General features: G+C 37.9%; 1 protein-coding gene across 2 annotated transcripts in view; it reads left to right on the top strand.

Moving 5' to 3' along the window:
- COL8A1 (collagen type VIII alpha 1 chain) overlaps nt 1–27,236 on the top strand; it is a 150,523-nt gene that overhangs the window by 14,802 nt on the left and 108,485 nt on the right. The gene's annotated exons all lie outside the window — the stretch shown is intronic.

Raw genomic sequence — 27,236 nt, 5'->3', positions numbered from 1 at the left:
TGGTCAATTTGCTCCCGCATAAAAAAGTAGTAGTGAAGCTTTGAACTCTGGGTTTTGGAAGGCCAAGAGTGGAAAAACGTCTTTAGCAGAAAGAACAGCACATTCCAAATCTGTCCAAATCTGTCCAGTGTTAGAAAAGTCTGCTTAGGCATGCAGTTCCCATTGAAGCCCTTTTCTGTTATCAACTTTCTGACAGAAGAAGAGGCTGAACTTTGCCTTTCAATGATATCTTGAGTTTGCAGGGTTTTTTTTTTTGTTGTTGTTGTTGTTGTTTTTTATTTTGCTTTGTTTTGTTGTTTGTTTTGTCAGACCTTACTCATACAAGCCTTAAGATGGTTTCTCAGTTTGAACTTGCCTTTAGGACAAATGGGAAAATGGTGTAGCTTTGCTCCTAGAAAAGCTGGTTCCATCCTTTTTTTGGGAGGAAAAGTTGTACATGGTACAGAAAGTTGAAGATACACTGAGAGTCTTCACTGAGAGATTTCTGATACTGAAGTTGGTTATTACATTCTATCATTGATCAGATGTCATGATTTTTGTTTTCTTAGATGCTGCTTTCTCAAAGTCTGTTGCTATCTAATATAGTCATACAACTTTGTAGTGTACAAAAGTACTTTCACAATCTGAAATATATATGTATGTAAGTCTTGGTACATTTCTAAGTCACTAGTGTCATTCTTTGACTACTAAGATTGAGCAGCTGGCTTATCCTACATATCACCCAGTTGAAGAAATTATCTCAGTACTAAAACCCTATCACCTAAAGTGCTGGAAGGACGTTTCAAAGGTCTTCACTCTTTTCTCCCTGGGAGGAAGTTTCCATAAAACCACTCTCACCATACTGTTACTCATCACACATCTTACCTGCAGGCCATCCTGGCCTTGGCTTCTTCCCTCCTGTCAGTGGAAGAGACATTTCTCACATATTTTCTGGGTGCACCTCTCCACCCCTCCTGCCTTCTGGGGCCTTGACTCTGAATCATCTGCACCATTGGTCTATTGCAGCTGTAGTGTTCTTCAGTGCAGCCCAGGTTGTGACTCACCCCTGTTGAAAATCTTTCAGAGCTATTACTTGGCCCTCAAATTAGAGTCCAAACTCTATCACGAGATTTGTAAGGCCTCTCGTGGTCTGGGCCTGCCCAACTTTGCAGATGCCTTCCTTGTTATACCTCCTGCTGTCACCAGGCCCACTCTATAGTCACAGTTCTCTCTCTCTCTCTCTCTCTCTCTCTCTCTTTATATATACATCTCTTTTTTTTTTAATTAATTAATTTTTTTTTAGAGAAAGAGCAGGAGCAGAGGAGGGACAGAGAAAGAGGGAAAGAGAGAATCTTAAGCAGCCCAGCGTGGAGCACCATGCGGGGGGCTTGGTCTCACAACAGTGAGATTATGACCTGAGTGGAAACCAAGAGTGGGACACTTAAACGATTGAGCCACCCAGGTGCCCCCACAGTTTTCTCTTAAAGTGTCATAGCTCTCATCTTTTAGGGCTTTTATCCATACTGTTCTGTCTTTCTCCCTGGAATACTCTGCCTTCTCATCACCTCTCAGCTCCCTAATCATTCCCAGAAGCCTTCTGTGTGGCCAGGACTGGATTAGCTGACCCTGCTGTTTGCTCTTACATTGCCCCAAACTCTCTCTATGGCATCTAACACTCTCACTATGCCTATTTCATTAACTGACTGTCTCTTCTGCTGGTCTATAAATACCATTATGGCCTGAATTCAGTCTGCCTTACTAAGCAGTGTGTCCCCAGCACAGGCTCTGAAACTGGTATATATAGATATAGATATAGATATAGATATAGATATAGATATATAGATATAGATATATACCCACCCAATATTTGTTGAGTGAAGGAATAAATGAAGGATACCTGAATGATAATTAGAGAAACACAGATAAGAGACGAAGCAGCAGATTCAAGGATCAACCAGAGTTTTAGAAAAGGAGAGTGGTCAAAGTCTGGCCAAAGAAGTCAGAAATCAAGAAGTCTTTAGCAACCAACAGGGCAAGGTAGGAATAAAAGGTCTAAGACAGGCCCATAGACATAATATATTGTTTAACCGACTAAGCCACCCAGGCGCCCCTAACCATAATATATTGTAAGCAAAAACTGATCATTACAATCCCCAGCCAATCTCTCTCGTCATCATCTTGGACACAGTTTCCCAAGAGTATATCATAGCATAGACCAAGGAACACCTGCTTCATGATTGCACACCCCCCCAACCAGCCTTACTGACTCAGGATCTCATGGGGTGGGCCAGAAATGAGCATTTTTAACCAACATCCCAGTTATACAACTTACAGCTCTAGGTGTGAAGTGGGGACAACTACAATAGCTGGCCGAGTAGGGAGAACAAGAAGAGGAAGCAAGTTCCCTTCCCCAGTGGTGGCCAACTCAGTATTGTGAGACCCAGTTGCTTTACGTGTGATAAATGACTCATGTAGAAGGACAACTTTGGCCTGGTTTATCCATAATGAGCTAATGCATAGCTGTCCATGGTTGGCCCTTAGACTCCCAATGGGAGTCTTATGTCTGGGGGGAGGTGGTGCTTTCACGGCACTTTAATCATAATTCCCACTTAACTTGTCACTGTGACCTCCATTCTCCTGTTTGAGGCATAGCCCAGCATAATCCATCTATGCCTTCTGTCTGGACTAATGCATATTTAATCAACATTCAATAAAACGATATTCCCTTATCCGTGACCTGCACAAAGGGCTAATAATAAATAACTATGAAAAATTCATTGTAAGCTATTACTCCTGTGAGAAAAACAAAAATGTCCCCTTTATCCCCACTGAGCCTGTGGTTTTAAAGCCCTTTCCAATTTTGTATTATTGTCAAAGAAAAATAATTAGATATGGCTGACTGGAAAAAAAAAAAACATCTCGAAAGTTCTATCTGAGGAAAAGAGGCTCACCTCAAACCAACATTTCCTGTTTTGATCTTATGTTCCAAGCAGTCTCATTTTTTCCTTTGGGTTTTACATATAGTTTTGTCGTTTATGGGCATGCCTGTAATCTGTCATGCTCACAATGAGTCCAGAATAAACACTGATTTTTGTTACTGTTCTATTATTTATAGCTTAAGCTTGCTCTTCACCTTTCTCCCAAGACTCGGCTCTATCACTAGCCATTTGACGTCAGTACACTGCACCTTAAGTCCATGATAAACCAGAACGTATGTGATGTGGGCAGAAAAAATACTACATCTTGACTTTACCAAAGTCGTTTGAATCAAATGTTTTAAATGTAATTGAAAACATATTTTTACAAGCAAATAGAGCCAATAAACTAGAAAAGCCGTATGGAAGCACCAGTCCCTGCTTCTCTGGTTTTTAATAAACTGCAGTAGAGGACCTTAGGAACAGTGGGACGCTTGTGTTGCATCACAGACTCATACAGGAGGACAAGTGCTCCCCCACAAGTATGGCTCATCTGTCACATGTGCTCTGTAAGAAAAGTGTAGTAGGGAAAGAAGAGGAATATGTAAGGGCACCACAGCTCTCTATAACCTTCCTAATGTCAGTGTGGGAATCTCATATGGTCTTACACAGGTAGTATGATTAAAGGGGGAGAACCTCACTGCCTTTGTCCCCCTCTGATCCCTGGATGGAAAACCATTATTATCTTCCTATAATTATTATTTTTAAAAACATGTCTACAAAGGAAATATCCTTCTGGGCCAGGTCCTCATCTCCATAGCAGTGACACAGCTCTCACCAAATCTATGGGACACTGTTGCCCTTCATCCCAGTGTCAGATATTTCTGTTGGCTTGGCCTTTCCAGACCCTGAAACTGGAAGTCTATGGTGCTGCAGTGGGGCTGGCAAGCAGGAAAGGATTCTGGGCTAAGAGATTAAATCCTTGGCATACACTGAATCATCTGGCATACTGGCTTCTCCTATAATTTCTCTAGCTATGAACTGGAGTGGGTTTATTTACTCAATTTTTAAATGGCACCATTCATTGAGGTAAATCACTTGACGTAAAAGAACTAATTATAGAGCTTTTAGTAAAAGGAAAGTAAAAACTTTTCAATCTAGGTTTAGGGGCAGAACCAATTTCTGAGTTTTAGGTTTTTCCCGTATGTATGTGTTAAAGTTCCAAGGGACATGATTTGACCCAAATTTGTTGAATTGCTAACCATGATGCGAGCAGAGTAGCTATGTATAAAAATAAACTTTTCAATGTGTATGCCAATTTTTAAACTCTATCTCTTATACATGCTGACAAGGGAATGGATATGGGGGAATGATTCTACATTTATTGGTAAGAGTCTAACTTGGTACAACTTTTAAAAGTTGAAATAGTAATTACACCCAAGAGTCTATCCTATAGAAATATTCACATGTTTGTCTTAGGACATAAGGATGATGATGGTCACCAAAAGATGAAATCTACAGAGTGAAAAGGAAACCTGTAGAATGGGAGAAAATATTTGTAAATCGTATATTTGATGAAGGCTTAATTGCCAGAAAACTACTACACCTGAACAGCAACAAACATTTTAATGGGCAAGAGACTTGAACAGACATTTCTCTAAAGAAGATGCACAAATAGGCAACAAGCACATTACTAATCATCATTACTCAACATTACTAATCATCAAGGAAATGCAAATCAAAACCACAGTGAGATACCAGCTCACACCCATTAGCATATCTAGTTCCAAAATTGTTGGAATGCTTTTCAGATATCAGTGTGCAGAGCACGATATTTTATATGTTCACCAAGAAAAGGGCTTGTGAGTCAGTGGCAGGGTGGTCATAGCAGTGCACTAGAGGTCCAGAGAGCCAGATGGAGTTCCGTGTCAGGCACTAGCTGGCCGTGTGACCTTAGGTTCTTTGCCACACCAGCATTTGCATTTTTATCTTTAAATATCTATGTACATTTCAGATATGCAGTACCTTGTTCTGTGTTTCTTGAGATCTGGCTGATACATGTATGTTGTGTACCCCTACAAAATTTGACTGGGCCTGAAAACAGCCAGCCCATCACTTCTCCTAGGTAGTGATCTGAACTCGGGAGGCCATGCGTGCTTAAAGGACCGCATTTAGATGTTACATGATCAGGCATTCTGATTCTTCCACTCAGTCTCCACTGTCGCTAAAGAAAGGGCAAGTGCCACCACAGACTCATAGGACACGCAGAGCTGAACTCTTCAAACCCATGGCAGTCCTTCAGAGCTTCTCTTCATTCCTCCGTCCAATCAAGAAATAATTATTCAGTGCCTACTATAATAAGCCAGGGCTCTACCAAGCCCTGGATATTCAATGGTCAGAAAAATAAACAAGGCCTTATTCAGTTCAATTAAGGTCAAGAAAACAATGTGAAATGTGTTTTTGGTAATGGAATTACAGCGTTCCAGGTGGGGGCGGGGGGACATGGCGTGGGCAGCACTCTGAATTAGGGGCTCCTAACGCAGACTTCAAAGGTTTCCTAAAGGCTTCTCATCACAGAATGGCATCAACTCAGCTTTGAAATCATGAGTTAGGTCATTTTGCCTACTAGCCATTAGCTTTCCAAGAAGTCTGTCTTCCAGTCGTCTCTGGCTGCTGGAGAAGGGCATGCATGGCTCAGGCAGGAAGTAACCAAGCCACTGTGGTTCAGCTGCTCAAAGAGAAACAATGGCATCTCTGACTGGTGTGTTGTAGCTGACTTTCACTCTAGGTAGGAGAATCCACTCTGCCGAATCCAGGTGTAAAGGGCTACAGATATAAGACCACCAGAGCTGAGAATAATGAGGAATCTGATTCTTTCCTCACCGAAGGCAATATCTACCATAGATCACTTGTCATTTTTACTAACCATCCCATCAAGCACAGAGCATCCATTTGAAAGTCTTCAGAGTGCATGTGTATCCATTTCTTCAGGCATAGCACGGGCCAAGCCGATAGGGCTCACATCCCTCTTCTGTTTTCTCCAAGTCCCCTCAGAATTCTTGTTTCCTGTCCTCATAATGTTTTTTTAACATTGGGTTGCAGAGCTCAAGTAAATACACAATTGTTGTTGATTTTTAAAGGAGTCCTGATCAAACAGGTGGTGGCAGTATTGTGTTTTGCCTTTTCGCTGCAATAGGCTCTACAAATTTATCAAATCCCAATTAAGCCGAGTCTGAGTCTTTGACCTATAATTCTTACTTTCCAGCAATGACCATTGTTATTTTGTTTTCTATAACTGATTTCTAAACTCATGAAAAACTTATACTAGAGGAAACAAGCTTGATGAGAAAGAGATGAAGATCATTAAGATTGTTTTTTTCCCACAGAAAGGGAAATACCTGGATCCATCACAGGAGCCAGGTTTCTTTGGAACTTTTAAAAATTTAGAATATGTTCAAAATTTGCCCCACACACATTTTTTTTTCAACGTTTTATTTATTTTTGGGACAGAGAGAGACAGAGCATGAACGGGGGAGGGGCAGAGAGAGAGGGAGACACAGTATCGGAAACAGGCTCCAGGCTCCGAGCCATCAGCCCAGAGGCTGACGCGGGGCTCGAACTCACGGACTCGAACTCACGGACCGCGAGATCGTGACCTGGCTGAAGTCGGACGCTTAACCGACTGCGCCACCCAGGCGCCCCTGCCCCACACACATTTTAAAAAAATAATTAGTTTCAGCTTTTTCCTAATCTTCCTTCCATTCCGTAAATTTTTCTACCTCTGTTTTCTGCATACAGTGGAAATTACATCACAAGTCATTGATTTGGAGCCTGCAGGCCCCCCTTTCTGCAGGAATTCTCAACCTTCCTATGAGGTTCTTGGAGCCCCTCACTCTCTGGCACCCACTCTGGACTTTGGGGAGTGGAAAGCATCCACCATCTCCCTCCCTGTCATAGGAAAACCTTCTCACCAGAAACACTGACTCCCCCACAATTGATGTTCTCAGTTCCTAACTCTCCCCATCTCACACTTCCTCAGATAGAAGGGGATTAGGGCAAGGGATAATGGAGACGAGAAGAAACATTAAGTTTGATTATCCCACAGCTGGTCCTTCTGGGATCTCCTTAGTAAGGCCACATTGGGGTATGAGGAACAATTGGGGAATCTTTTTAGATTTACCACTTCTCTGTTTTCAACTGGGACCCTACACATCAATTTCAGTGCCAGAGGACAAGTTCCATCAACATCTTGTTATTTGTTATTTACAAAAAAGATTTTCTGTCTCTTGCTCACATCTCTCTGGGCCTACCATAGTGCCTTTTTTTTTTTGTAAGCAGTGATGGAAACACTCACTAAGTACTTATTAAATTCTTAATATAGAATTAGGTACTTGAGATATTGATCAGAAACTCTAGATTTCAATCTGAAACCTGCTGAAATAAGCTTGTGGGTATCACGTGTCACAAATCCTGATGAAATCATAGAGACCTCACACCCAGAATTCCGAAACTCCACTCTGAACCTTCACAGCATTCTCTAAATGCTCCAATCATCAGAAAATGATGGGCAAAGAGCAGGGACAGTGTTTTAAAAATGACATGCATTCCTGGTGAGAAATTAAAAACAGAAACATTTGATGAGACCATCTTTTATGTCTGTTTGAGAAAGCTCCTTGGGCTTCAACATGTTTCATTAGCTCCTGGAGTCTAATGTCACCAGAGTCCCAAATTGGAAACATTTTGCCACAACTCACAATTCACAAGTAAGAATCCTGCTTGGGATTTGATTCATTTTGTAGGCCTCCTCACTGGGTTTTCTCCCCTTCACAACTCAGATAAATAAAGTGTGGCAGTCCATGTGGTTTTGCTTTCACATCCATAGCTTCAACTAACTTTTTTGGATCCTCACATTAGATAAATCCCTCTGTAATATATGCATTCAGAGAACAAAAATTCAGATTAGTGTGGAAGGTTTGGGGGAGGCATGGCTTCATTTAATTTTGTTGGTTTCAGTTTTCTGTTGAAACTTGTTTCACATCCTTAAATAAACCAGTTTCCCTCTCTGTATTTCCCTCACACTCTCACAAATAAGGGACATGTCTACTTTTCTCAAACAAGTGCTACAGCAATTGAAAAGAAAAATAGTTTTAAAACAAAACTTTGAGTTTATGGAAGAAATCCCCTTTGTGCCATCAAAAATTTTGTAATTAACCACATGTCCCTGGCATGCCTTAACCTCCAGTCTTCATTTCCCTCATCTGACAATGTAAGGCCAGGCTAATGTATTGTCCATTCATTGCTTATTCTGTACCATGTACCGTGGAGAGCATTTATCATATGTGATGATTTTGTTTTGTATTCATGATCATGCTATACAAAAGGAATCCTAATCTGCATTTTGTAGATGAAGGAAAAGATGCAGGAATGTTAGGTAACTTGCACAGCACGTGCTGTGGCTAGTCAGTGACAGAACCTAAACTCAAGCCCTCCTTCACTTAATTCCAAAGCCCTAGTTCTACCTGCTGTAATATGCTGTCACCTAATGGAGCTCTGTACTCCCTAAACTGTTCCTTTAGGTTCCGTTCTGATCTCATTTCATTGCAAGAGACATCATTGGTAAACTATTATTGCTGGTTTTATGCATAATAAAAATCATATACCCGATGTTGTGAATAGTGGAGAAAAAAGAAATATCAGGAAGCTTCATTTCCTTTGACCTTGTCTTCCAAAACTATTCTACCGAAACGAATGGTTTTCTTCTTATTTTGTAGGTACCCCCAAATAGTGTGCAGCCTCCCTTCAGAAGACCATCCCTACTGTTGGGAGGAAGAATTTTTCTCTGTCTGTGGCTCCCTTCTATTCTAATTTACTGCCAGTACTTTAGGGTGAATTTGATCATTGTTTCCTGTCCCTCTCTTATGACAGGAAATAATGGAACAGGATGCTCTTAAGGGAAGATATAAAAATATTGTATTGGGACACCATGAGGAATGTTAATTCCTTCTTTCAATCAGTGTTTCAGGGGTTGTCTGTAAAGATTAAAAACAGAAGGAATGAAATGTCCATAGATGGACATATGAGGAACCCAAGTCTTATATAAAAGTGTTCTTCACCATCTACTCTTCTAGTTTTTTTTTTTCCAATTTTTTTCTTGTGATGAGGGCTTGTGAAATCAACTCTTTTTAACAACTTTCAAATATGCAGTATGGTATTAGTAATTATAGTCACCCTGATATACATTACATCCCATGACATATTTATTTTTATAACTTGAAGTTTGTACCTTTCAACCTATTTAGCCCACCTCCACCTCCCACCCCCACCTCTGGAAACCACCAATCTGTTCTTTGTAGCTTTGCCTTCTCTTCTTGTAAATAACAAAAATTCAGTATCACCTGTGCCTGCTTGGTTGTCCTTGGGAAAATAACACTTAAGGAAGAGGGTGGAGAGGAAGGAAAGGTAGCTCCAACTGAAAATTAACTGATTTAATCACAAATTATCTAATGTGTTTAATAAGAATTATCTTCTCCGTATGTGCTGGCCCAGAAAATGAAAAATGTCTTGCCCATCAGGCTTAAGGAGTGAATCATGATTTTCCTATCAGCTAAACACTCAGTGAAAGGGAAGAAACATTTGAAAAGATAATGCAGCAGCAATTTTTTTAAAAATTAAAAATGAATGAGAATTTGTAGACCTCTTTTTTAACTTTGGCAAAGTTATTATAAATAGCATTTTTTAAAACAGTCTCGCTAAAACAAAACAAATGTTTCCTGTCAGTATGGAAAAAGAAATTCCTGTCTAAAATTGTGTTATCGTGTTATCTGGTTTTTAGCCCACTTAGTTAAGAAAGCTGTTGAATGTTATGCTACATGTCATCAAATGCCATTTTTAAAACTGATTTCGATTTTTCATGAGTTATTTCCAGTTTTGTGTTTTCACTATTTAATCCTTTAGGGTTTTTTTTTTTTTTTTTTTTAAGTAGAGTCATCGTTTTTCAAAGTCAAAGATACACTATTCTTGGTGTCATTCAGTTTAAAAGATACCCTAATATAGAAATGCATTGAAAGCCAAGTCATCTACTAAAATATAACACAGCCTCACACACATCATTAATACTTACTTTTAAACCAAAAAAACTGAGCTATGGAAAATGCTTAAACTGAGTTGAGGTACATTAAATCTAATATACTTCTAATTTTTCACATAAAAAAAACATGAGGCTCAGAACTTGAATGAAATGAAGTTATAAAGTTGGTGGCAGAAAGCTGAGTTCCTTTCTACAAAGTCAGTGTACTTGTTTCACAACCGCACTCTTCAAAAAATATTTATTAAGCAGCTACTATGTGCCAGGTACTGTGTTAGGGTATGAGGATACAAAAGTAAATAACACAGGGCATCCATTCTGAAGAATCTTATAATCCAATGGAAAAGTAATAAATAAATTGGTGACGTGCAAGTTTTTATGTAACAAGCAACTTACAACCTTAGCAGCTTAATACAATCTACAATATACATTTATTATCTTATAGCTCTAGTGGATCAGGGATGGGCATGGTTTAGCTAGTCCTCTGCTTCAGTATTTCTCTCACAAGGCTGCAATCAAGGTGTCAGCCAGGGCTGAGGTCTCATCTGAAAGCTCAACTGGGGAAGGATTCACTTTCAATCTCATAGGGTTGTTGGCAGGATTCAGTTCCTATGGCCTACTAGACTGAGGTCCTCAGTTTCTTACTGGCTATTATCCAAAGGCTACTTTAAAAAATCTTGCTACACGCATCTCCCCAACATGGCTGCTTCTTTTATCAAAGCATGCAAGTAAAAAAGGCAATAGGGAAATTTCTGCTAACAGGATGGATTCAGGGATTATTAGGGACCATTTTAAAGTTTATCTGCTGCAGAATTCTATAGTAAAACATAATAAATGCTGTGAAAGAGAAAGGCAAGGGAGCAGTGGGAGCACAGGGGATAGGCTCTGCACCAGATTAAGGAGGCTGGGCTATCATTTGAGTTGAATTTAAAGGATGAGGAATTATCAGATCAATGAAAAAGGAATGAAAGTGATTCTGAGCAGGAGCAAGGTCTGTTAAAGCATAGTATAGACTCCAGATGGAGACTATCTTAAGGCTAGCATATGTTGAATGAATGAATAATATGCCTTTGTAGCACTAAAAGTGGGATTCCACTCTGATATGCCACATAATAACCATGTAAGTCATTCTCCACCTCTTTAAGGAAGGTAGGAGAGAGAAAATTACAAGTGTTCGGAGTTAGAAGGAAGATGTGTTTTATAATAAGAATTCTAGAGAAAGCCAGAAACGTCACTCCATTCCAAGAGGAAAAAAAGTTTCCCAGAGCCTTTTTGAGTTCACCAAAATCCTGTACAATGTCTGACTTGAAAACATATGTAATATATCACCTCTAGGACCCAAGACAAAAGATGGTTTATAGTTCACATGTTTATTTCAGACTTGGCATTTTTGCCTTGATTTGCAATATATACATATTTTGTACTTCAGCTGAAGACCTCATTTTTCAAATAAGGTAAAATAATAAAAAGTGATATCACTTGCATTAGCAGTAATTACATAAAAGACAAATATTTTTAAGTTCTAACCATTATAGGAAGTTTGTGCCAAAAATTGAGTAATAATGACCATATCTCCTCTTGCATATCAAATATGATTATATGAAATATATTGAATGGGACTACACATTTATTACTCTTCCATTCATAGAAAGTCAGACCTAATATTAGTCAGAGTTAATCATCCTGCTGTCCAATGGTGATAGGTAATCACATTTGGTGCCAGCTTTCAGAGAGAAAGCAGAGGATTCTCACAGTCTATTAGTAAAGGCACCCTCTTTTTACTGCCTCTTGGGATGCTGGATTGTTTGTCTTCTTTCCTTCACCAGTTGTGACATATGCAATTTCTTCTGGGGTGGGTGTATGTGTATGTGGAAGAGAGAGAGGGAGGAAAGAAGGGGGAGAGAGAGAAGGAGAAATACTGTGTAAAGAGGTGTAGAGAGAAGTTTCAAAAGTATAATTCCTTTGTAACAATTTTCTACAAATCTACAACAGAACCAAAATCCTTGAAGAAAAAAATATGTTTAAGAATAGGAACATGGACCAGTGGAAAGGAAAATAATTTCAAAGGAATAGGAAAAACATTATTTTTTAAATATAAAAAAATAAAGGTAATAATTAAGATATATGTAATATCAAAACATTCTTGGAGAGTATTGTAGAAAAAGCAATTCTCCAGGGGCTCCTGGGTGGCTGAGTCTGTTAAGTGTCTGACCTCAGCTCAGGTCATGATCTCCCAGTCCGTGGGTTCGAGACTCACCTTGTCGGGGTCTGTCCTGACAACTCATAGCCTGGAGCCTGCTTCTGATTCTGTGTCTCCCTCTCTCTCTGCACCCTCCCCCACCCCCACTCACACCCTGTCTCTCTCAAAAATGAATAAACATTTTTTATAATTTTTAATAAAAAAAGAAAAGACAATTCTTCAGATGATTTAAGGAACATAAACATTTTTAAATTTCATTGATGAGAGGATGTTCCAAAGTAGAAAACTTAAAGCTCTTAATTATGTACACCCAAGTTTGAAATAACTAAGTATTCAATTATCTAGACTGTCACTCCTAAACCTGCTACAAACGAAAGAGGCAGGACTTTGGGAACTTAGTTATTCAGTTGATTATCTATAGAACACACTAATTGAATTATATGGAACTTACCCACTTTAGAGCCTTACAACTTTTAACAGAGAAAAGACACAAGTAATCTAGAAATGGTAAAACCTAGAAGGCTCTGGATATCCCAACACAAAACTAACAAATCCACAGGGAGTCTCCACAGCTCAGAGCAGTAAAATTTAATTAGTAAGTTCTGCATTTTCAAAGCTATTGAAAACCTCTTCACTATGTCAGTATCTAAATTTCCTAGACGACATCACTTGTTTCATGTAAAAATAACCATTAGTTTGATTCATAAGGCAGATTTTGGTACTTCCATTAAATGTGTATGGAAACTACTCATCCCTGACTTCTATGCTTTCTTAACTTCTATTTTCCATCTCATTATGTCTTCAGATTGCATTTTTGAGTGCTTTCCTCATGCCTTCAGTTTATCCAGTGCTTTATTTAACTCATCTCTTGGGGTCTTATTTTAATAACATATATTCATTTTTAATGAACATGTCTTTTCTATAATTAGTATTTGATTCTTTTTTTTAAAAAATCTGTCCTTTTGTTCAATATGCCCTTCATTTTTCCCATGAATTTATTCAATCTTTTATCATTAATCATTTTTTACATAGTACATGTGCTTTTTTTGTTTTAAAATGTTACTTTTAATGTTTCTGCTGCTGTGCATTCATCATTTACAATATTACCTGTGTTTTTTAAGGCTTTAATTTTATTATTTTTTTATTGGGTACTAAATATACTTTAAAAAGCTATAACGTGTAAGGTTTAAAGAATAACAATACCATGAACATTCATATATTAGTTTTATATCTAGTTTTAACATCTAGTTTTAACATGGACTGTTACCAGTGCACGTAACACTGCCCTGGTAAGATTTGGAGCCAAATCCATGCTGTGTGCCTCTTTGGTCTCTTCCCTCTCTCTTCTTCCCAAAAGTAACTGTGATCCTGAATTTTATGTTTATCATTTTCTTTTTCTTTATGATTTTATGACTCCTAATACACTTATTTTTACACTTATTTTAAGCCTGTTTTAGATAGTTATACCATCAAGAATTTAATTTATCTAATAGAATTCTTGCATTAGTTGCATCAACTAACTCTCTCTTAATCAGTAAGTTCCTGCTTGTGCTTTCTAATTTCCAACTGCAAGCTCAACCTCAGAGAAAACTGCCTCTCACCTCCATACTGATTACACACTGATGTGTGGAGCTTCCTCTAGGAATAGCTTTGCATTTCCTCTGCTGTAGCTCTACAAGTTTCACCAGTTTTACTCCAGCTTTACCTTAAACTCTGAAGTTTTGTTTCTACACTACTTGGGTTATTCAAATTCAGGTCTCACAGCGAGTGTAGATTGGACTTTCAGTTTCCACAAATCTCTCCACCCATGACTCAGAGCAGATGATGTTTCCATGCCACATCCCCATACCAGGCCTGTCTCTGGAGCAGAGTTTCCTAGTTCCCTTCATGAATTGGACAAACTATTCCGGATATATTTATCCATTGCACAAAGAGCTTTAGATATTAGCTTCTAAGGCCTATATCCATTCTACTACCTTTAACCTGCTTGGCATCAACCACTGCTCATTACAATGATTTAAGTTCTCTCCATTTCCTGCTACTCAGAGATTTCCCTTTCTGGCATTTGAACTCATCTATGTAGCTAATATTTTTAAATCTATTTTATAGCTGTCATTACTATGAATTTCAAGTGAGAAGATACATTTCTTACATCTACTTATCCAACCAACCTTTCCAGAAATCAATATTATAGCTGAAAAAGTAAATCTGGGGATTTTTATAGGATTTTGTTCAATGCCTTATTGAAGTAATGCTTTGTGAGTAAGACATAGACTTACTTCTTTGAAATATCAAACTTTCTCTTGACTCTTCCATTATTTGTGAAATTTTTTAACATTTAAGAAACACTTTGTTGTGAAAAATGGTACAAAATCATAAGTCTACATTACTACATGTAATTAGTAAATGGGCAACACATAGTTTAGTATCACTTTGGCAGACAAGTATGAGAGAGAAGGGCTTGGTTGCCCTCCTTGATTAAGAGTTAAAATCTTTACATTTTCTACTAAAAAGGAATCGGAGTGAGTTTTCAGACTCAGATATTAGGGACATCTTTCTTCCTTTCAAAAGCCATTGTGAAACTACCACCCATGAATTTGTCCAAATCATTTGATAGATCCTTATATATTAAAACAGTTCTTGCCTTTGGTGTGACTAACATGTTTTTCATTCACTATATTGATCAATTTCCCTATTATTAGTTCTTAACATAAATATGTGAAAGTAAATCTTGACGAACAATATTTGGAAAGAATTTTTTCCTGTTTTTTTATTATTATTTTATTTTCCCACCTTTGTTTCACTCTGATTTTGAGGTAATTGTTGATTTGGGGGTATTTTTTCAAACCTCATTTTATATGCCATTTTTAAAGAAGTAGCAGAACATATATGCTAAGATTCCCAGTTCTGGAGTCAGACTGCCTAAGTTTCAAATCAGACTTCACCACTTACTATGAATCATGTTACCACAGGCAAGTTTTTTACCCTCGATGTACCTCAGTTTCTACATCTGAACAATAGGGATGCTGCTGCTGACAATGGTGCCTACCACACAGGGCTGTCATAAGGACTGAATGAATTAATACATATAAAGCACTTACAAGAGCCCTTAATATATGTTATTATTATTATATTTAAATTTTCCATGAGAATTTTACACAGGCATCTCTAACAAAGCGTTCCTAGCCATAACCTAGCCTAATGATTTCATGGTTTTATGGAAAAATCTCAGGGCACAACATCTTGAAGCATATAGAAAGAATCTTGTGCTATCACTTTTCATGATCTCTTGCTTTTTTCATGAATGGACATCCTAAAAGTAATGAATCCAAATAAGCCTTATTTTTTTCAATCAAAACCCTTTGTTGGGACTGTTTACAGGAAATCTCTTGGGAATGGAGGGAGTTGAGGCAACAGAAGAACACTTCAGCTCTGTGGCCCGAGAGGGCCCTCACCCCCACCCCTGCTGGTCCTGTGGGCCAAGATAAACATGTTTGGCAAGGAGTGCCTTGCTCACTCCACCCTGTCAACTCGGAGGTGAAGGTTTTGGACTGTGGTATTGCCACTCCACCCAACTCTGTTCTATTTTTAATATACCTTTGTGATAAAATGTATTGTGTCCATTTAAAAAGAAAAGTCTGGAAGGTGTGGCTGACAAGAAGGAAAGCAATATCCTGCCACTGCCTCAGACATGAAAGCCTCAGCTCATGGCCCACCCTCTCTGTACAGCTCAGGCTCCACATTTTGTTCAATAAAAGCAACAACATTCACATACCTCACCACCAGGGAAAATGCCATAAATTGTCCCAGTCATGTGTGTCCTGGTAAACACCCAAGTATATGACTGAGCTCTCAATAGCCAATCACAGAAAGAATATCGGCACACCTTGCTTTCCTTAAAAAATGTGTTGCTAAAACTGCATGAAAATAAAATGTAAGTTAAATCAATTCTTAAATGCATTAAGAATGTGCTGCTTAATAAATACTGGAGGACTGAATAATGAAATCCCTTTGTAAAGTAATAATGACCCTAGTTTATCTGTTTTCATGTCTAGAATTTTGGAATCTGCTTTTCCTTAAAGAATGACATACCAATAACATTAGTTTCTCCACTAAAGGTGTTGCTTAAACTTTGGGCACTCAGTTTTCTTTAGGGGAATACTAGGGCACAAGATTCAGTGACCTCTGCAAGTCCTTTCAAGCTCAAAATTCACTGTCTTCTTAGGGCAGTCTAGTAGTAATTAGAGGAATGTCCTCTTGTTTGGTTGTTCTTTCTACTTATCATTCCCTCTGTAGTCTGGGGGAATATGTACTTTCCACTATCAGTTTCTCAGATAGCCCCATGACACTTCACGAGAGGGCTGGACTGAATGCCTTGCAGATGTAGCAGAAAGAGCCAGAACTATGGTACACTGAGGTTCTGAGGCTCCCCCTGAAATCTCTTTCTATGATGATCTTTCCTGCTTTGTTTTTGACCCAGAGTGGGGGAAAAAAATCAAGAGTGCCTCTAACAATTTCATGGATTAGGACCTTCTTTCTGGATGACCCCAAGAACAAAAGATACTACATACAATATTCCATTATTTGCCATGAGCACCAGAGATGCACAAAGGGAAAATTATATTAACTCCCCATCAAATACTGGGGAAAAAGTACCATAAGGTAGTTAGGTTATTTGCCCAAGTTACCCATGGGTTACTAATAAAGCTAAAGATGCTGAATTCTGTGACAGAATTACTAAGTTATGCTGTTTGATGTTGAAATATCTGACACCAGAAGAATTTTAGTTAATAACATTGCCTAGCATCCTCACTGAACATCACATTCTTCATCCAGGGTGTTCATACGTTTACCAACTCACCCTTGGAATAATCTCAAGAACAAAAGGCAGCTGGAAGGCAATATTTTAAACATTAATGAGATATTGGTGGTGTACCTCAGTTCACCCAAGCCCCAAGCCTCCAAACACAAACATAACTAGCTTTTGACTCCCCCTGTGACTAAAGAAATACTTCCATTAGTGGAAATATTTGAAATCACAGAGATAAAAAGAATGTGTGATTCACATCAGTGTTATTTTGTCTCATCTAATGACATAAATAAATGTGATAATCAATATGAAATGGCTTGGCAAGCTTCAAAGAATGAAGAATCATTTTTGGCGTTACTACTGGTTGTAAGAATAATAGCATTGTAAACTATCAGCTGACATTAAAAAGATCATTAGAAGATATTACAAAACACTTTATGCCAGTAAATATGACAACTTATATGAAAGTGTTGCCAAACGGACACAGAAAAAGACAGGAAAACTGAATGGCTTAATATCATTAAAGAAATTGGACCTATTTTCATAACCTTTCCACAAAGAAAACTACATCCAGGTAGTTCACCTATAAATTACCACAGAACTTAAAGAATAAATAACTCCAATCTAATACAAACACTTCCAGGGATAGGAAAAAAAAGAATAAGAGACACTTCTGTATTATTTATCAGCCCAGCATAATCTTGATGCCAAAACCTGAAAGGGATGTTACAAAAAAGAAAAATAGCAGACACATAGGTACAGAAATCATAAACAATATTAGCCTGACCTAATTGGCTTTATTTCAGAAAAGCAAGGTGGTTTCTGATTCAGAAACCAATCAATGTAATTTACCACATTACCATTAAAAAAAAGAAAGCTACATAATAAATTCAATAAATTTAGAAAAAAAGCATTTGGTAAAATTCAACACCCATTGATGATAAAAGTGCCCAGCAAACTATCTTAAGCTGATAGCAGCATACTTAGCAAAAAGTTCTACAAATATTAACCGTACTTGTGACTTTTGGGACAAAACAAGAATGCCTACTCTCACCATTTTTTGTTCAAATTATATTGGAGGGGCGCCTGGGTGGCTCAGTCAGTAGAGCCTCCAACTTCAGCTCAGGTCATGATCTCGCTGTGTGTGAGTTTGAGCCCCGCCTGGGGCTCACTGCTGTCAGCACAGAGCCTGCTTCAGGTCTTTTGTCCCTCTCTCTCTCTCTCTGCCCCTCCCCAGCTTGTTCTCTCTCCCTCAAAAATAAAGAAAACATTTAAAAATAAATAAATAAATTATATTAGGGGTCCTAGTCAGTACAATACATCAAGAAATAGGACTAAAAGGTATAATCATTGCCAAGTAAAAAGATACTATTTTCATTAGTTATTATTGGAATGAAGAGGTGCATTTATCAAACCCATTGGATGCAAGGTCTCATATTCAAAAAGCAATTCGCTTCTGTATACTATAAACATGAAACAAATAGAAAATAAAACCTTTTAAAAGATACCATTACAATAGCATTGGAAACATCAGTTTGGCAGCTATGTGCAAAGGAATTTAAGGAGTAAGCATCAAGAAATGACTATTCTAAGAGTAACAATAATGTGATCAGATTGTGCTTCAAAATAGATCCAAAATTCATGCAAACATAACCAATTTTTAATAATTATTTTCTAAAATCCATACCCAAATCTTTCCTCCTTCTCCTCCATTTTGTTATCTGCTATATTTCTTAAAAACAAGATATCACAATTATTTAGAAATTCACCAGCATTCCCTAATGACAGCAGAAAATAGAAATGTGCTTCAGGAAACTTTTCATGGAAGCCACTGGTTTTAAATTGGCTTAATGTCTTACAGGGAGAGTACCAAAAAGGACTGAATGAATACATGACAGTCACAGGTCACTGTGGATCTCTTAGAAGTATAATCCTCCATTTACTCAGATAGCTTCTTCATATAGGACATCTTATAGTATATCTCATGAAAGTATACAAGGTGTCTAAAAGCAATTTTGAACTAATAAATACCTAGTAGTGCAACTGCTTGTTCATAGGGTAGGTCTATTTTTAATTTTTTGAGGAACCTCCATACTGTTTTCCAGAGTGGCTGCACCATTTCGCATTGTTCACCAACAGTGCAAAAGGGTTCCCCTTTCTGCACATGCTCACCAACATCTGTTGTTGGCTGAGTTGTTAATTTTAGCCATTCTGACAGGTGCGAGGTGGTATCTCATTGTGGTTTTGATTTGTATTTCCCTGATGATGATGAGTAATATTGAGCATCTTTTCATGTGTCTGTTAGCTATCTGGATGTCTTCTTTGGAAAAGTGTCTGTTCATGTCTTCTGCCCATTTATTTCTTCACTGGATTATTTGCTTTTTTGGATGTTGAGTTTGACAAGTTCTTTACAGATTTTGGATACTAACGCTTTATCTGATATGTCATTTGCAAATATCTTCTCCCTCTCCATGGGTTGCCTTTTAGTTTTGCTGATTGTTTCCTTCACTGTGCAGAAGCTTTTTATTTTGATGAGCTCCAAATGGTTCATTTTTGCTTGTGTTTCCCTTGCCTCTGGAGACATGTCTAGTAAGAAGTTGCTGCAGCGGAGGTCTAAGAGGTTGTTGCCTGTTTCCTCCTCTAGGATTTTGATGGTTTCCTGTCTTACATTTAGGTCTTTCATCCATTTTGAGTGTATTTTTGTGTATGGTGTAAGAAAGTGGTCCATGTCACTGATCTATTACTTTGGCTATTCAAGGTCTTTTCTGGTTCCATACAAATTTAAATTTTTTCTATCTCTGTGAGGAATGTTAGTGTTATTTTCATAGGAATTGCATTGAATGTGTAGATTGCTTTGGGTAGTACAGACATTTTAACAATGTTTGTTCTTCCAATCCATGAGCTTGGAATGTTTTTCCATTTCTTTGTGTCTTTTTCAATTTCTTTCATAAGCTTTTTATAGTTTTCAGCATACAGATCTTATACCTCTTTGGTTAGGTTTATTCCTGGGTATTTTATGGTGTTGGTGCAATTGTAAATAGGATCAATTCCTTGCTTTCTCTGTCTACTGTTTCATTATTGTTGTATAGAAATACAACTGATTTCTATACATTGATTTTATATCCTGCGACTTTGCTGAATTCATGTATCAGTTCTAGCAGTTTTTTGGTGGAGTCTTTCAGGTTTTCCACGTAGAGTATCGTGTGATCTGCGAAGAGCAGAAGTTTGATTTCTTTCTTGCCAATTTGTATGCTTTTTATTTCTTTTTGTTGTCTGATTACTGAGGCTAAGACTTCCAGTACTATGTTGAGCTAATAGAGAACTTCTGAATACCATCCCAGGCAAGCTGTAGAGTACCCAAATATTATGTGACTTTAGGATGAATATGCTAGACACTGGGGCCCTCTGTACTTTTCCATACAGTTCCGCACTCAGAACAGCTCCAGCTGTCTATGGGAAGGTTCTGAAAGACAAAGAGCTAGGGTTTGGCTATTTACACACAGACCATAAATGAATTACCACGAGTGTGTTGGCAGAGAGATTTGAACCTAAGGACATGGGACAATCTGCACAGGTTGCCAATGGTTTGTGACTTGTGAGAAAAGAAAGGGGAAATTAAAAAAAAAATCTTGCTGGCATAATTTACATTGGACCACATGAGCACATTCCAATCAATCCACTTCATAGACATGATCTCACTGGTCTCCCCAACATCCCTACAAGGAAATGAGGGGGACAAATGTGACTCCACCCTTTAAGCCAAAAGCCCCATCCTTCACTCCCACTTGTGGCTAGGAGTGGGTGGAACATATTTATACAGAGGAACAAATTACCACCTTCCTTGCTTTCTGGCCCCTCAACATGTGGGTGAACAAGTTTGCCTTTCAGTGCTTGAGGCCATACAATTCCCAAAACAACCAGTCTGAAATGTTGGGGACTGAGTCACTGGCCAGTGATAATTCTCAAACAAGTGCTGGTTTGTTTCTCAATCATTGTTTGGCCTTGCTAACTTGGACTCAATAACACCATGGAATATAAGCGGCTGGGATGAAATTTTCCTCATTGGCCTTGAGGAGGCTTTTTTCCTGAAAAGTAGCTTCTTAATGGTGTTGTTGTTGCTGTTGTTGTTGTTGTTTGAGTATAGTTGATGCACAATGATACATTAGTTTCAGATATACAACATAGAGATTCAAGATCTCTATACATTATGCTATGCACACCACAAGTGTAGCCATCATCTGTCACCATGTAAAGCTATTACAATATCATTGACTATATTCCCTGTACTGCACCTTTTATTCCCATGACTTATTCATTCCATGGAAAAGGAAGACAATAGTGAATATGGAAGCTAAAGCATTTTACACCTTTGCACTAGAGGATATGTTGATAGGACTATGCTCATCTAGAAGATAAGATTTGAAACCAGGAAAGTAAATACTTTGGGCATCCAGAAGTTCTCCCAAATAGTAAACTAGATCATTGTTTTTCTATTGTTGTTGTGGGGTGTTTTTGGTAATTATATTGCCATTCCAAACTTCACTCCTCCCTATGTGTGATTAAAAAAACAAAATCTGTGGCAGAATTTTTCAAATTCTCCATCAAAATAGTTACTAGTACGTATAATGTTGTTGAAAGGTCATTTAGAAAAATAACAGTATACCAACAAAAATTTATTGGATGGTATTTTTCACATAGGAAATACAAAATAATTTATTCATAAACCTACTCCTCAGGATTCATGTTTGATTCTCCTATACTGAAAGACATGTTTGGATTTTCTTTCTCCCACTACAAATAAAAATGTCCCAAATATTGAGAGATGAAAAGCACAGAAGATCATTCTCCATATAAATGTTGACACACATACATACTCACTCTACCAGCATATGGATACATACTACAGATACAGAACTCAGCAGCTTACAGCAGTATTCTGAGATGAGCACCATATGTGACATAATAATGCATTATTTCACTAAAGCTTTCAGAGCTTAAGAAAATAGCCTGAGGAATAAGACTGCTCTTTTCTGAGCCAAGGTTGCAATCTTCTAAGTCCAAGACGTGCTTGAAAACAGTCATTAGGTAATTGTAAAAGCCAAGGGAAATCAGTTTAAGAATATTAAATAATATTACTACTGACTGCCCTTTTCCATGTTCAATCCAGATGGAAGCTGGACACATGGGAAATGACATTTTATAATAGCAAAGAAAAGGAGAAGGAGCGAGCAACCTTCCTGCCTATGTTCTCTCTGCAGGATTTTATAACTATCTGCTCTTTCTAGTCCCCAGAAAATGGGGATATTACATCTGTTCAATATTTTATGGGAAGTCTCCCCTTGTCTTTTTATAACATAGTTTCATTTTACTGTTAGGCAATTTCATTTCATATGTCAATAATAGCCTATTAATTTATTAATTATTAATTTATTTATTAATTTATTAATAATTTATCAATTTATTCAAATCAACAACATGAAAAGCAGTTCTTGATATCAAATAAATATCCTTAAGGGAAGTCAGAATATTTCACTGTCGCGAACTTGGTGTATGATCTGGAGGAAGTTACTTAACCTCTCTAAGTCTTGCTTGACTGTCCGTCAAATGAGAAAGAGGAGATAAATTATCTTCGTAAGTCTTTCCAGAATTCTTCTATTCTTTTTGCAAATTGGTTTCTGCTTGCAGAAAAGGTTCAATCTGTTTCTGGCATGGCAGTGACCAAGTCACAGTCTCTATTTGGGATAATGAGAAAAATAGGCCAACACATTTACAAGATGAATTACTGTGGCCAAAAGATACATAAATATGGATTGAGTGTATTTTTAATATTCAGAGAAGTTTCCATCTCTGAGTTACTTCATTAGCAACTGTTACTTCACCTACCCCTGGCTGAGATTTTCCAGTAACACTAGGTCAGCAATTGTAGACTCCATTTTCTAAGAAAAATCTCTGTATTTTCCATCTGCAAAATTTTCACACCCAACGGCCATGTTCCTTAAGGGTCCAATGGAGACTGGAAGATTAGAGGGAAGGAAAAAAAGGTTTATGTAGAAAGAGTTTCTGACTTGGGAGTACATTTAGTTCAGAAGCAAAAACTCTGAAGTGTGGCTGGCTTAGTAAAAGCCATCAAGAATATGAAGGACCAGCTGCTCCATATTTCCTCAGAGACTAGAACCTGAGGAAACTGCTTTCAATTATAGCAGAAGGAGGCACTTTGAGTTAGAGCCAAAGAATTTCCTGGTTAGGTCTCTGAAACAAGTCACTGAGGGAGATTTTCGCCACCCTCAAGGATATCTTGAGACTTGGGACAGCTACAATCGAATATTAGCCCATGTGTGTTCAGGGCTTCTATATTCAGACTCTACACTAAGGACATTGCATGTGCTACCTATTTTTATCAGCAGAACAGCCCCATGAGAGAAGTGTTATTGTTATTGTCACTTTATTGATGAGAAGACTACAGGGTTTGTTTTTGTTTTCATTTTTGCTTTGGTAGCTAGCAAGCAGAGGAGCTTGGATTTGAACCCAGAGCCAGTTCTCTTCATCATTAGGCTCTAAGGCCTCTCTGCAATGGATTGACTGTCAACTAGTTAATTGCAGTTTTATAGGGAATAACACAAGGAAGCTACTGGATTTGACCAAGTGTAGGAGGACCTTTTATACAAAGAAATATAATCTGATGTTCATCTCCACCAAAGCATTGGAAAAGCATTGGAAAAGGCTTTAGTGGCTTAGAGTTGTGTAAAGACCACAGAATATATGAGAATTTACTAGCTTTGTGACCTCAGATATGTCACTTAACCTCTCTGATGTTCAGTTTCCTCTTTGACCCATTCAGCACTATTCACTGAGTACCTCCTTACATCAGAAATTCAATGGTGAATAAAATCTGGAAGATGAGAAAAATAATACCTATCTCACAACATTTTTGTGCTTACCACTCAGTCAGTGTGAGTTCCCTTCCCACTTTCCCTCCTGCACAAGGGACTTGTGTTACAGAAGGAAGAACTTTCTGACTTTAAGGGTTGTGATATATGCTTCTAAGTACATAAAGGAGAATAAAGAATTGTTATCTTCCGAATGAAAGATGCTTTTTCCAGAAAAAATCCAGAGAGAAAAGCACCAGCAAGTTTGTTACTTCCTTTCTCCTTTGTACTCTCAGAGAATTTTTTCATACCTCTATTATAATGTTTATCATATTTAAGTTATTCTTTTACATATCTTTCCCCCCATGAGACTCTGGATTAGAAGACAACGTGTATCCTTTTCTCCTTTCTGTATTTGCCAAAATCATACCAAGCCCTAGGCCTGGTGCATCGTGGACACTCATAATTTGTTGAATGAATGAATAGGTAGGTAGGTTAGGTATGTGGGTGGATGGGTAGGTGGATAGATAGGTAGATAGATAGATAGAGGTTCCTGGTTTGAAAAATTAGAATAAAATCACAAGAGAGAAAATACAAATTGAAGCTTACTTCACGTACTAAGACAAGTAGACCATTCAGTTTTTGCTTTATTTTGACGTAGGAAGAGCTGTAACTAGGAACAATATGTACATATCTTTCATGAGTGTTTGAAACTTCCAGAAGTTCCTTCTCAGCAGCAGCACTTGGGGGAACAGGATAAATTCTAGTTTGTGAAAGGAGTGGGTGGTCCTACCAGGAAGCAGGTGGATAGGACTACATGATTTCTTCCAGCCTGAGCTTCAGTGACTCAGTAATTCCAAATGAACCCTCGGGAATCCTTCCAATCGAATGATTCTTTCCAGTTACTCGGACTGGGCCTCAAACAGGCTCACATTAAAAGAACCCAAATATTTAACCCAATATTGTCATGTTGCAAAGATTGTTTTCACATCAGTGAATGCCCTCAGTCAAGCAAAAGTACTGTGTATGTGGGCGGGGAGAGACTGTAACGTGGTCTCTATCAGACCAAAACAGGCTGAAAACTCAAACGTTTCATGAAAGCAGGTTTGGGGGCTTCATCTGAAATGAGCTAATTTTTTTAAGTGAATCGATGAAGTAAACTCTTCAGGAAAGTCAACTAGGTTGGGGTCCTGGGACTGCACCTCAGTGACATCAGATCTGAAATCCTACGGTGCTCCTGCATTCACGCAGGCCTTTCAGTAGCAGATGGTGCAAGCCAGCCACACCACAGGGACCACACGCAGAGTGTGAATTTATAAGAACTCTCTTCTCGAGTTGCATCACTGGGTATCGAGAGCCTCCATGGTGCCTGGAACTGTACTAGACATTTTACATCTATTGTCTATAACCCTAAAAACAATCCTAGAAAACAGGGGTCATTATTCTCATTTTGTGTCTGGAGAAATGGGGCTTCAGAGAGGTTGTACAAACTGCCCAATGCCGTCCAACTACTAAGTAGAGTCAGGATTCAGATCCAATGTATCTCTCGGCTTCCCTTCCTAAAGTAAGAGGGTCAGAAGATTGCTGGATTATTTACAAGCATTTGAGCCTAAATGCTGTGACCAGGAGACACAAAGCCTTATTTCATGAGAAGTTGCTATTCTTTAATAAGAGTTTGTCATTTGGTTCAAACCAGTTGCCCATCTTTTTCCTACTGAAATGGAGAATTGTCAAACCTCAAGAACCCATTTCCTGTTGCTATTTGCAAATTGTCAGTATTATTTTATGATAGAATCATTTCTTAAGGTAGAGTTGTATGTTTGCTTTATAATGTCTGAGTTTGGCACCTTGCAGAATAATTTTCTGAACGGGAATTGTGCTTCCATTACCTAATTGCAAAAAGCTGCCAAAATTTTAAAAGGCTCTGGGAAGGGGAGGCAGTACAAGAATTCAAGTGACCTCAAGGTCTCACTCTTAAAAGAAATGGAAATATTCTTGGACTGGATCGTCATCCTATTTGTTGGTGTAACTACAGCTGGAAGGGGAGAATAAAAGGCAACACTTTACTCCCCACTTTCTCCAGTAACACGTGCAACTGAATTATGCTCTTCATGAAGAAAATATTTCCGAGCAATTTGCAAGTTTTACCATCGTCTAAAAAAAATGTGCATGTACCAGTTTAATGCCTCACTCTGAGGAAAAAAGTAAATTTATTTTTAATATAACAAAGACTCTAAGGGAAAATGTCAATCAACTAAAGTGAAAGCTCAGGCAGTGAGAAGACAAATGTGAATAATGCAGAGAATGGCATCAAAAGCTGATGGAAAGGGATACTGTTTAACACAGTCGTACTATCATCCAAAGTGCTGAGAGGAAAGAATAAGAATTTGCATATTCCTGGTGTGTTCAAAACATGAATATCTTCCAACTGCCACACCTTTCAGTCTTTTATTTTGGATTTTATTTTATACATAGAGCATAGCCATGAAGTAATATTAATTTAATCACACTCTAATAAAAGTTACTCTGCCGTTATTTCCATCCTTGCTAATCTTTCTTTCTCAGTTTCCTCATGAACTTAAAGCTTTGCCAAATACAAACGTATCAGTGTGAAGAAAGGATATGAAGCTAACCCTTCCCTACATGCTCTACACCACACCTTATGCCAATATTACATTTTTCTCCCCCTTTCCTCTGTGTTGTAGAATTTGAGTCTTCTTAAAAATTCCCCTACATTGGTTTTCTATTTCTAATTCTTCTGATGGCTTCCCACCTGGAATAAAAGATTTTACTTTCAATTCAAACATGGAGAATTTACCTCTGGATATGAAAAACCTATGGCCACGACATGTTGATTTTGCTTATTTAAGTCGGCAGTATGGTAATAAATTGAATAGGTTCTTAGAGCGCTAATTCATCTACCATGGCAGTTTTCTGTGATTAAAAGAAATATGGCTCTAATAGTCAGTCTACCTTACCCACGTGAGGTACTCAACTGGGGACTTAGCAACCTTTACAACGATACAAGTGTTTTTATTTTTGTCTTTTTTGTTTTCAATATTACATAAAAGAATTTTGCCTCTAATAAACACCCTAATATCCTTCTTTATCAAATGCTGGAATGGAAATCTCCAAAAGGTAGCTACTTTTAAAAACTTCACAACCTCACTTTATTGGAACTAACCATGTAGCCCTAAATTGATCCTACAAATTCCCAGAAAAGGCAAAATGAATTTAAAGAACATGTTGCATCTTTAAAACAATAGTAGAATGAAGGGTTACGTTTTTTTTACCAAAGACCTGCATTGAGCTTTTTGTAGAATTTACCACAATACCATATAATTTTAGTGATACATATTTAGCATTTAGTATAAACCTTTTT

The sequence above is a fragment of the Lynx canadensis genome, chromosome C2, assembly GCF_007474595.2.
Source record: "Lynx canadensis isolate LIC74 chromosome C2, mLynCan4.pri.v2, whole genome shotgun sequence".
Lineage (NCBI taxonomy): Eukaryota > Metazoa > Chordata > Mammalia > Carnivora > Felidae > Lynx > Lynx canadensis.
Note: the sequence above shows the minus strand (reverse complement) of the source record. Positions and strands in the feature narration are given on the sequence as shown.